Here is a 9,999-nt window from a genome sequence, read left to right as displayed (position 1 = left end):
TGGAGAAAGTACCAAGAATCAGGTGGTGAGAAGAATGTATATCCTTTTGTTTTAGGATAGAATGTTTTATAAATATCTGTTAAGTCCATTTGGCTCACAACTTCTGTTGGTCTGTCTATGTCTCTGTTTAATTTCTGTTTCCATGATCTGTCCATTGACGAGAGTGAGGTGTTGAAATCTCCTACTATTATTGTGTTAGTTGCAATGTGTGCTTTGAGCTTCAGTAATGTTTCTTTTATGTATATATGTGCCCTTGTATTTGGAGCATAGATATTTAGGATTGAGAGTTCATCTTGGTGGATTTTTCCTTTGATGAATATGTACTGTCCTTCCTTATCTTTTTGATGACTTTTTGTTGGAAATCGATTTTGTTCAATATTAGAATGGCTACTTCAGCATGCTTCTTCAGACCATTTGCTTGGAAAGTTGTTTTCCAGCCTTTTAATCTGAGGTAGTGCCTGTCTTTGTCTCTGAGGTGTATTTCCTGTAGGCAGCAAAATATTGTGTCCTCATTGCATATCCAGTTGGTTTAACTGTTTTATTTTTTGGGGGTATTGAGTCCATTGAGGTTGAGAGATATTAAGGAATATTGATAGTTTCTTTCTGTTATATTCCTGTATTTGGATGTGAGATTATGTTTGTGTGTGTGTCTTCTCTTTGTTTTATTGCAAAACAAGATTCTTGCTTGTTCTAGGGTGTAGCTTACATCTTTCTGTTGGACTTTACCATTTATTATCCTTTGTAGGGCTTGATTTGTAGAAAGATATTGTGTAAATTTGGTTTTGTCATGGAATATCTTGCTTTCTCCATCTATGTTAATTGAGAGTTTTGCAGGATACAGTAACCTGGGATGGCATTTGTGTCCTCTTAGGGTCTGTATGACATCTGTCCAGGATATTCTGGCTTTCATAGTCTCTGGCTCGAAGTCTGGTGTGATTCTGATAGGTCTGCCTTTATATCTTACTTGACCTTTTCCCCTTATAGCTTTTAATGTTTTTTCTTCGTTTTGTGCATTTGGTGTTTTGACTATTTTGTGACTGGAGGAGTTTCTTTCCTGGTCCAATCCATTTGGAGTTCTGTAGGCTTATTGTATGTTTATGGGCATCTCTTTCTTTAGGTTAGGGAAGTTTTCCTCTATGATTTTGTGGAAGATATTTACTGGTCCTTTGAGTTGGGAGTCTTCACTCTCTTCTATACCTCTTATCCTTATGTTTGATAATTTCATTGTGTCCTGGACTTCCTGTATGTTTTGGACCAGTATCTTTTTTCATTTTACATTATCATTGACAGTTATCTCAATGATTTCTATGGAATCTTCTGCTCCTGAGATTCTTCTATCTCTTGTATTCTGTTTGAGATGCTTGTATCTATGGCTCCTTGTCTCTTCCTTTGGTTTTCTATATCCAGGGTTGTCTCCCTTTGTGCTTTCTTTATTGCTTCTATTTCCATTTTTAATTCCTTCACCTGTTTGATTGTGCTTTCCTATAATTCTTTCAGGGATTTTTGTGTTTCCTCTCTAAGGGCTTCTACTTGTTTACTTGTGTTTTCCTGCATTTCTGTAAGAGAGTTCTTTATTTCTTTCTAGAAGCCCTCCATCATCATGATCAAATGTGATTTTTAAATCTAGATTTTGCTTTTCTGGTGTGTGGATATTCAGTGTTTGGTTTGGTGGGAAAATTGGGCTCTGATGATGCCATGTAGTCTTGATTTCTGTTGCTTGGGTTCCTGTGCTTGCCTCTCACTCTCGGGTTGTCTCTGTTTTTACCTTGTTCTGCTATTTCTGATAGTGGCTAGACTGTCCTATAGGCCTGTGAGTCAGGAGTGCTGTAGACCTGTTTACCTGTTTTTATTTTTTTTGTTGTTGTTGTTTTTTCTGCTAGTTATGAGAACAGAGTGTTCTGCTTTCAGGCGTGTATTCATTGCTGTCTACTGGTCTTCAGTTGTTCCTGCAAGCATGTGTCCTGAGTCTACCAGGACTCACAATAGAATATTCACTTGGAGCAGAATAGTTGGCCTTACCTCTGCTCTCGGGCCTGAAGTCACTCCTTGAGGCTGGGTTTCAGCTCTCTGTGGGGGCAGCAACCAGAAGGGCTCGCCCAGCCTTCTCCTGGGTTCCTGTGCACATGGAGCCCAGATGGCCGCTAGGCGTTTTCTTCAAGGGTCAGAAATGTGGGCAGAGTAGTCTCCTCTGGCTTCCCAGTCATATCTGTCCCTCTGAAAGTCTAGCTCTCCCTCCCAGAGGATTTGTGTGCAGAGAGCTGTTTGACCGAGTCCCTTCAGATCCAGGCACAGTCTGGACAGCAGGGCTCCTGCAGCCTGAGTTCCCCTATCTTCCTGTTCCCACGGGCCCTATACGGTTTCCTCTTGGGTGAGGGATGTAGGCAAGATTGGGCAGTACTGACGGTCTCTCCTGCCCTGCAGTCTTAGGAGTGCTCACCTGTCTGGACAATGAGCTCTCTCTCCTACAGGGTTTGGGAGCAGGGAGCTGTGGGCCAGGATCAGCAAGTTCTGTCTCCAGCTAGAAACCGGAAGTGTCTGGTCACAGAGGAATTTTGTCTTTGTGTATCCTGAGTCCCCCAGGCAGGTCACTTGGACCAGCAAAGTTGGTCTTACCTTCTTTCTCGGGCCTGAAGTCGCTCCTTGGGGCAGGGTTTCAGCTCTTCATGAAGGCAGCAACCAGAAGGGCCTTCCCTGCCCTCTCTCAGGTCCCTGTGCACAGGGGACCCAGATGGCTCTAGGTGTTTTCCTCTGGAGTCAGAAATGTGGGAAGAGAATAATCTCCTTTGGCTTCCCAGGTGTGTCTGATCCTCTGAAGGTCTAGCTGTCCCTTCCACGGGATTTGGGTGCAGGGAGCTGTTTGACAGGGTCCCTTCAGATCCGGACATAGTCTGGATGGCAGGGCTCCTACATCTTGAGTGCCCGTATCTTCCTGTTCCCACAGGGTTTGAGAGCAGAGAGCTGAGGACCTCTAATGCCTTCTTATGCCCTCACCTCATCTTCCTTTTAACCTCATATTTTCTTTTTATTTTTTATAAGTAAACCTCTGATTCCAATTAGTGTTCCGCAATCTCAGAGTTGGATCATTCATTGGAATATGGGTCCCTTTCAGTAACCATATATTTGAATTAAACCAATTAACCAACTCCAAACTACCATCAGCTACCAATAGTTCATCTGGGGCAGGATTTTATAAATTTCTTACCCATACATACTGGAAGTTTGACTGGATTGTTCTTGTGCATGTCTTCTGTATATAGCCATAGGTGTTGTCATTTCATAAGTGTTAAGAACTATATAATGGCCATATGTCCCACTGAATTCCTAATCATCTGCTGAATTTTCTTTCTCTCAACTCTATCTTCTTCATTGTTTCTTAAGCCTGGATGAAAAACTTAAGATCTGGCTATAGCTAGATGTCCTGGCTATAGGTTAACTCTCATAGCTACTATTACTTGACCTTAAACTTTTAAATATTATTGATTATTTAGAAAACAAAGTACACAATCAAACAATAAGTGTAGAGTTGGAATAGAGCTCTGGCAATTGTAGATATTCAAAACAGCCTAAAATATGATAATATGTGGTGTTTTCAGACTGCTTATATCTATATATGCTATTTCTGCTATGGTGATCTTCCTATATTCAAAAGCACAGATGTGTGGCATAGAACCAAGCAAGAATAAAGGACTGATAGTAAATATTATAATATATGGAGGTTTAAAAGTTTAGGTGAGAGAGTACTGTTGATAAATCATTGGAACAATGCATAACATAGTGAGAGAAGAGTCTACCATACTGCTAACACTATCTAGGAGAGAAATATCAGGAAACAATAGCCATGAAGAAGTTGAATAAATAGGCAGTAATTAGGCTAGGCTTGTAAGAACTCTGTAGAACAGAATGATTTACTTGTATTTGTCTCATCCTATAGATATAGTCTAGAATGTTTCTACTTGAGGCCTTAGAAGTTAATGGCTGTTGGTATGTTGTAGAAAAGATAAAGTATCAGAGATGAAGGTACTAAAGAGCTTGGTAGTTCTATTGTATATTCATTCAAAAATAAATTCTTCAATGATTACAAATGGAATTACATGCAAAGCATTCTAATCTTTATACTTAAATTCTCAGTGATGATCAGTATATTCTGACAGAACTGAAATAGATGTTAGACTATGTTTAGAACTGTTAAAATAAGAAATGTCATAGTGATTAATTTGTCCCCATCCTCCATACTTTGTTACTTAGAGGAAAAATGCTATTTAGGCAAAGATACAGGGAGTATGAAAAATAATTGTCATTTAAAATATATTCTATTATTATTCAGTTGTTATGACTATGTAGACTTGATTTCCTCAGTTGGATTCACAGTGTTTTATAAAGCAGAGAGCAAAGAATTTCTCAGTTCATAATTTGACTCCATTTTAGTAACCATCTCTCATTTTATATGTCTTAGGAAAAGAAGTACTTAAATCCAAAGAAAACTCAGTGAATTTCTACATATGAATTCTACATAGAATATCTACATATCTGCATAGTTTTACTTGATCCCTGCATTGTCTTAAAATAGTCCACATTCTTCCCTGTCAGACGTAGGTTCTTATGAAAGCTTTTGTTTAAACTAATGAATGTAATGATGTATGTGAATCTTTCAAATTTATTATTTGAAAGAAAGGAATTTATCATAAAAGGTCAAAAAGTTTTAAAAACCTCTCGTTAGAAATTTTGAGTTGGAGCATAAATTCTTAACAGCTTATTCTTACCTTTTACCATATTCTCTTATTCTCCCCCCCAAATTATGCACTATTCTTATTTTACTAATTTTAAAAATAACCATAGTTCTACAGCATGTATCTGTATCTATAGTTTGTTCTATCTATCTATCTATCTATCTATCTATCTATCTATCTATCTATCTATCTATCTATCATCTGCACAAAAATAATGCATAGAATATTTTACATACTCTTTAATTTATTATCTAATCTTAAGCTAAACTTTTTGGGATATATAAAGCTGTGCTTCTGTTATCTTATTATTATCTAGAGAGTATTCCAGTGACTAGGTAGAACATGACATATACTATCTTTAGTTTGCTGTAGTAATGCATTGCTGTTCTTGGCTATATGTTCTGCCGTATATCTAAACTTTTTACAGGTGTCTTTTCATCATTTCCTTCTACAGGCAGAAGAGTTATGTATTAATCTTTGTAAAACTACAATAGGCACTGTAATATGACGTTTCATTATCAAAGTATTGTTTTCAGGTATGAAACAAGAGGAGGATTGAAAAGTTTTCTATATTCTTGCCCTGCATTCTTAACTTTCTATCATAATTTTTAAAGGAAAAGTTGATAAATTAGCTCCCTTGTCCAACCCAAGATAATTGACAGCATGTAGTTTACCTTAACTAATTTGGGGGCTGAAACTAAAACCAGCTATCACCAGCTGAAATAATTAGAATCATATGAGTATATGAAAAAGGAAAATTTTTACCTGTTGTAAAGCAACTAAATTTTGGGCTGACTTATGCAGATTTACTTTATGTATGACAAATGAACTTTGTTATTTTCTAAGGTTATAGTATTGAAAAGAATGCTATTACAAATAACACCTGAGATTGCTTTAGTGTTTATTCAGGTTTCTACATGGTACATTTAGGACTCGATTCTCTGGATTATACAATATAATACATTTCAACTTTAGTAAGTATATTGCAAGTTTTAAAAAATCTGTTAAGTAATTTACTTTAAAATATTTGTAAGTAATAAAACATGAGTCTGAAAAAATGTCTCAGGAGTTAGGGCACTTGCTTTTTTTCTAGAGAACTTACTTCGCTAGTGCTGGGATTATTGGTGTACACCACCTCACCAGGATCTTTTGTAATTAAAATACTATTAAAACATTCTCCCTTCCATTCTATTCTTCCCTTTGTGTTTCTCTAGCATATTAAAATACTTTATTCTTAACATTTTCATTGAAAATATAATTTCCATATATTATGATATAATCTGATTGTGGTTTTCTACCCCAACTTCTTACAGATCTTCCCCCTGTTTTTTATTAAATTTTTTTATTTATGTTTCAAATGTTATCCCATTTCCAGGTTTCCTGTCTATAACCCCCTATCCCATCTCTCTCCCTCTTCTTCTATGAGGGTGCTCCCCTACCCATCCACCTACCCCTTCTGTCCTCCCTGCCCTGATATTCCCCTATACTGGGGGGTCCCGCCTTGGCAGTACCAAAAGCTTCTGTGGATGGACCTAGAAAATATCACCCCGAGTGAAGTAACCCAAAAGCAAAAACAAAACAAAATAAAACAAATGAACAAAAACGCAGTGAGTATGTACTCACTGATAAGTGAATATTAGTCCCAAAGCTCAGATTACCCAAGATACAAGCTACAAACCACAAGGAGTTCAAGAAGAAGGACAACCAAAGTGAGGATGCTTCAGTTCATCTTAGAAGGGAGAACAAAAATATTCATAGGAGGAAATATGGAGCCAAAGTTTGGAGCAGAGACTGAAGGAAAGGCCATCCAGAACCTGCCCCACCTGGGGATACACAACCACCAAACATAGACAATATTGCTGTTGCCAAGAAGTGCATGATGACAGGAGCCTGATATAGCTGTCTCCCGCCACCTTCTTGTTTACCAAACTCCAAGCCTTTCTCTTTGTCTTAAAAAACTAACAAATAGGTAAACAAAAAAATGCAGCAACAGCAAATAAAAATATCCAAATTTATAAAGGGAACTTTACCTCATATCAACTATCCAGACTGTAGGCCACAGATACTAAAGAAGTTTGAAGTTGTGCAAGCGAGTAAAGGAAGAAAATTACATCAAGGCTGTAACACTTCTTTTCTAGGATTTTGTTCAAATGTATCTTTCAATATGATGTACGTATCTTTGATTGTATAGCATTAATATTTACCCAGAATATAGAAATATCTAAGTTATAAATATTCTCCTCAGATATTTTTTAGTCATCCTTCTAGGGGCAGGTTACTCATTATGCTACCCTTGAGTTTAGGATTTCTGCCCATTTCGTTAATTTTGATCTGTTTAGTCTTTATAGTACACATAAAGTATGTGTATGTTTTATATGCAGTTCTGACCATGGGGTAAGATGTAGAAAAATATATATTTATAAACATAAATACTACCTTAGAATAATTTCTGTGACGTTTAAGGAGACAAAGCTCTGGTCAAAATTTTGTGAAGGGTGTGTGATCCCATCCCTCAACTGAGGACCATATGCAACCTCTTTATATGGTCTCTGCACATTTTCTCTACCCTTTATTGGGTATTTCAGCTAATTTCATCCCTGTTGGGTCCTGAGAGCCTCTTGCTATCTTGGCATCTGGGACTTGCTGGTGACTAACCCCTCCCCAGTTCCCCATCTCCTATTGCTACACACCTCTGTTCAATTTCTTGACCCTCTGTACACCACTCCAGTCTCCTCCCATACCTGATCCTGTCCTCCTTTTTCTGTTCCCCCTTTCTCTTCCTTCAAAGTCCCTCCCATCCTCTACCTCTCATGATTATTTTATTCCCCCTTCTAAGTATGACTGGCATCCACACTTTGATCTTCCTTCTTCTTGTGCTTTATATGGTCTGTGTGTTGTATCATGAACCCAGAACTGCTCCTGTCTAAAGGAAATAAGGGCACAAAGGATGAAGCAGAGACAGAAGGAAAGGCCATGCAGAGACTACCCCACTTGGGGATCCATCCCATATGCAGACACTAAACCCAGACACTATTGCTGATGCCAAGAAGTGCTTGCTGACAGGAGCTTGATACAGCTATCTCCTGATAGGTTTTGCCAGAGCCTGACAAATATCAATGCAGATGCTTGCAGCCATCCATGGCACTGAGCATGAGGACCCCAATGGAGGAGTAAAGGGAAGGACTGACGGAGCTGAAGGAGTTTGAAACCCCATAAGAAGAACAACAGTACCAACCAACCAGACCCCTTAGAGCTCCCAGGGATTAAACCACCAACCAAAGAGTACACATTGATGGAACCATGGCTCCAGGTGCAAATGTAGCAGTGTAGGGAGCTAAGGAGGTGAGGCAGGAGTGGGTGAGTGGGTGAGGTACTCTCATAGAAGCAGGGAAAGGGGAGGTGAGATAGTGCATTTGTGGAGGGGAAACTGGGAAAGGGGACAACATTTGAAACATAAATAAATAAAATATCAGAGAGAGAGAGAGAGAGAGAGAGAGAGAGAGAGAGAGAGAGTGTTTTAAGTGTTTCATGAGTTATGACACCAGGGGGCAGTAGAGAATAACAAATAAGACCTCACCTAGTTGCATTCTATATTTAATGTAATTACCAAAGCTAGAAAGAAACGATGAATTTTATGAATCCAAGTAGTATTTCACTGTATTCAATATGTCCTTCTGAGATTTCTCTTCCAGATGGGAGCCAGGATGTCCATTTGGATCTTCATTTAGAAGCTACTAATCACTTCACTACTAAATGTCAATGTTTGCAATAGTAAGGCTTGTAAGATTTTAACTCAGACAAAGCAGTTTCAGTGGTGTGGAATTTTGTTAAGGATTTAACTCATAATAAAAATGTGTCCGTATGTTTACAAATATAGGTACAAATAAGCATGTTGGTTCACATATACAGGCACCATATATATATATATATCGTCACATATACTGCTGACATACTAAAATAGTGGTAACACAAAATACTTCAAAATTTGTTCATAATAGCCAACACTGTGATAGGATACTTGTATAGTAAATCTCATTTGCTATGGATATAGATGGAATATAACAACAAAATCTAATTTTATGATTAGGAAATTGAATCTCAGTTATATAGTCAGTGACCTACAACAGATGGGTAATACATATTTGAATGCATATATTGTTATGATTGTATTTACCCTACAGCGCATACTTTCTACAAAAAGTAATAAATACTAGTTAGAATAGCATCTGATTACCTCAGAACCTCTTTCTTTCTATAACAGTTCTGTTTCCTACTACCCATTTCTTTTGTGTATCTAAGGAGGATACTTTAGCACTTTAGTATTCAGTCGTATCGCTTCTCGGCCTTTTGGCTAAGATCAAGTGTAGTATTCGGTCGTTACCTGTGAAAATTTGCATTATCAAGCTAATAAGTTTTAAGTGTTTATCTTCATCAACTCCTAAAGTAACCAATGGCAACAACAGCATAGGTTTCTTTTTTTCTAGAAACATTGATCTGGTTGCACAAGTCAGAATTAGTTGAGTCATCACATTAGAATGAGATGTAAAAAGCATTTTTGGCTGAAGACCCAAGAAATTAATATTTGGCTATTACTCTCCTATGATCAGTTAATTACCAGTACTGCCTTTATCTACTTTAAAGAGTGCTGAGGACATCTGAAAGAAAAAAGAGAATTCCAAAATTTTCTTAGGCAAAAAAGAAAAACAGGAGAAAAATACAAGATTCACCTTCTTTTGCCTTCACCTAACTAAATGTTGCATTCATACTACAAGAAATTAGGTTATCAAAATTAATTAAAATAATTAATTCAATTGAAGACTCAATAGGTAGTGACTTACATCTCTGGAGACCACTTGGTTAAACTACAAGATAACCAATGCCAATGAATATTCTGAAAGAATTGCCGACTTAGTATGAAAGATTGTTACGCTTGATATCAACTGTGTTTTCTTTGTACATCAATACTACACCAGAATAAATACTATGACATCATTCAAAGTATGGTATTACTTTTATTATCTTGAAAATTCATGTCTTAAATCTGCATTGATATTGTCACTTAACATATTACAATTAGTTAGGTATGTCTAAAGAGGAAATTTTATATGGTATTTATAAATATACACAGGGTTTTAGAATAAGACAGTATTTTTATAATTTCTATCCAACAAGAAGTGCTGTATACACTGAGGAAGATATATCTCCCCTCATTTATTATAGTCTTATTCTTCATCCATGTTCTGACTACCATTTAGGGTCCCATACTTTGGGA

General features: G+C 37.2%; 1 non-coding gene across 1 annotated transcript; it reads left to right on the top strand.

The window, feature by feature from the left end:
* Positions 1-9,058: 9,058 nt before the first annotated feature.
* Positions 9,059-9,254, top strand: LOC120099529 (U2 spliceosomal RNA). The gene has a single exon (XR_005498689.1). It is a non-coding gene; the product is annotated as a U2 spliceosomal RNA (small nuclear RNA).
* The last annotated feature ends 745 nt before the right edge of the window (positions 9,255-9,999 follow it).

Source organism: Rattus norvegicus, chromosome X (assembly GCF_036323735.1).
Source record: "Rattus norvegicus strain BN/NHsdMcwi chromosome X, GRCr8, whole genome shotgun sequence".
Classification (NCBI taxonomy): Eukaryota; Metazoa; Chordata; class Mammalia; order Rodentia; family Muridae; genus Rattus; species Rattus norvegicus.
The sequence above is the reverse complement of the archived record's forward strand: the minus strand, read 5'-3'. Positions and strand labels throughout refer to the sequence as shown.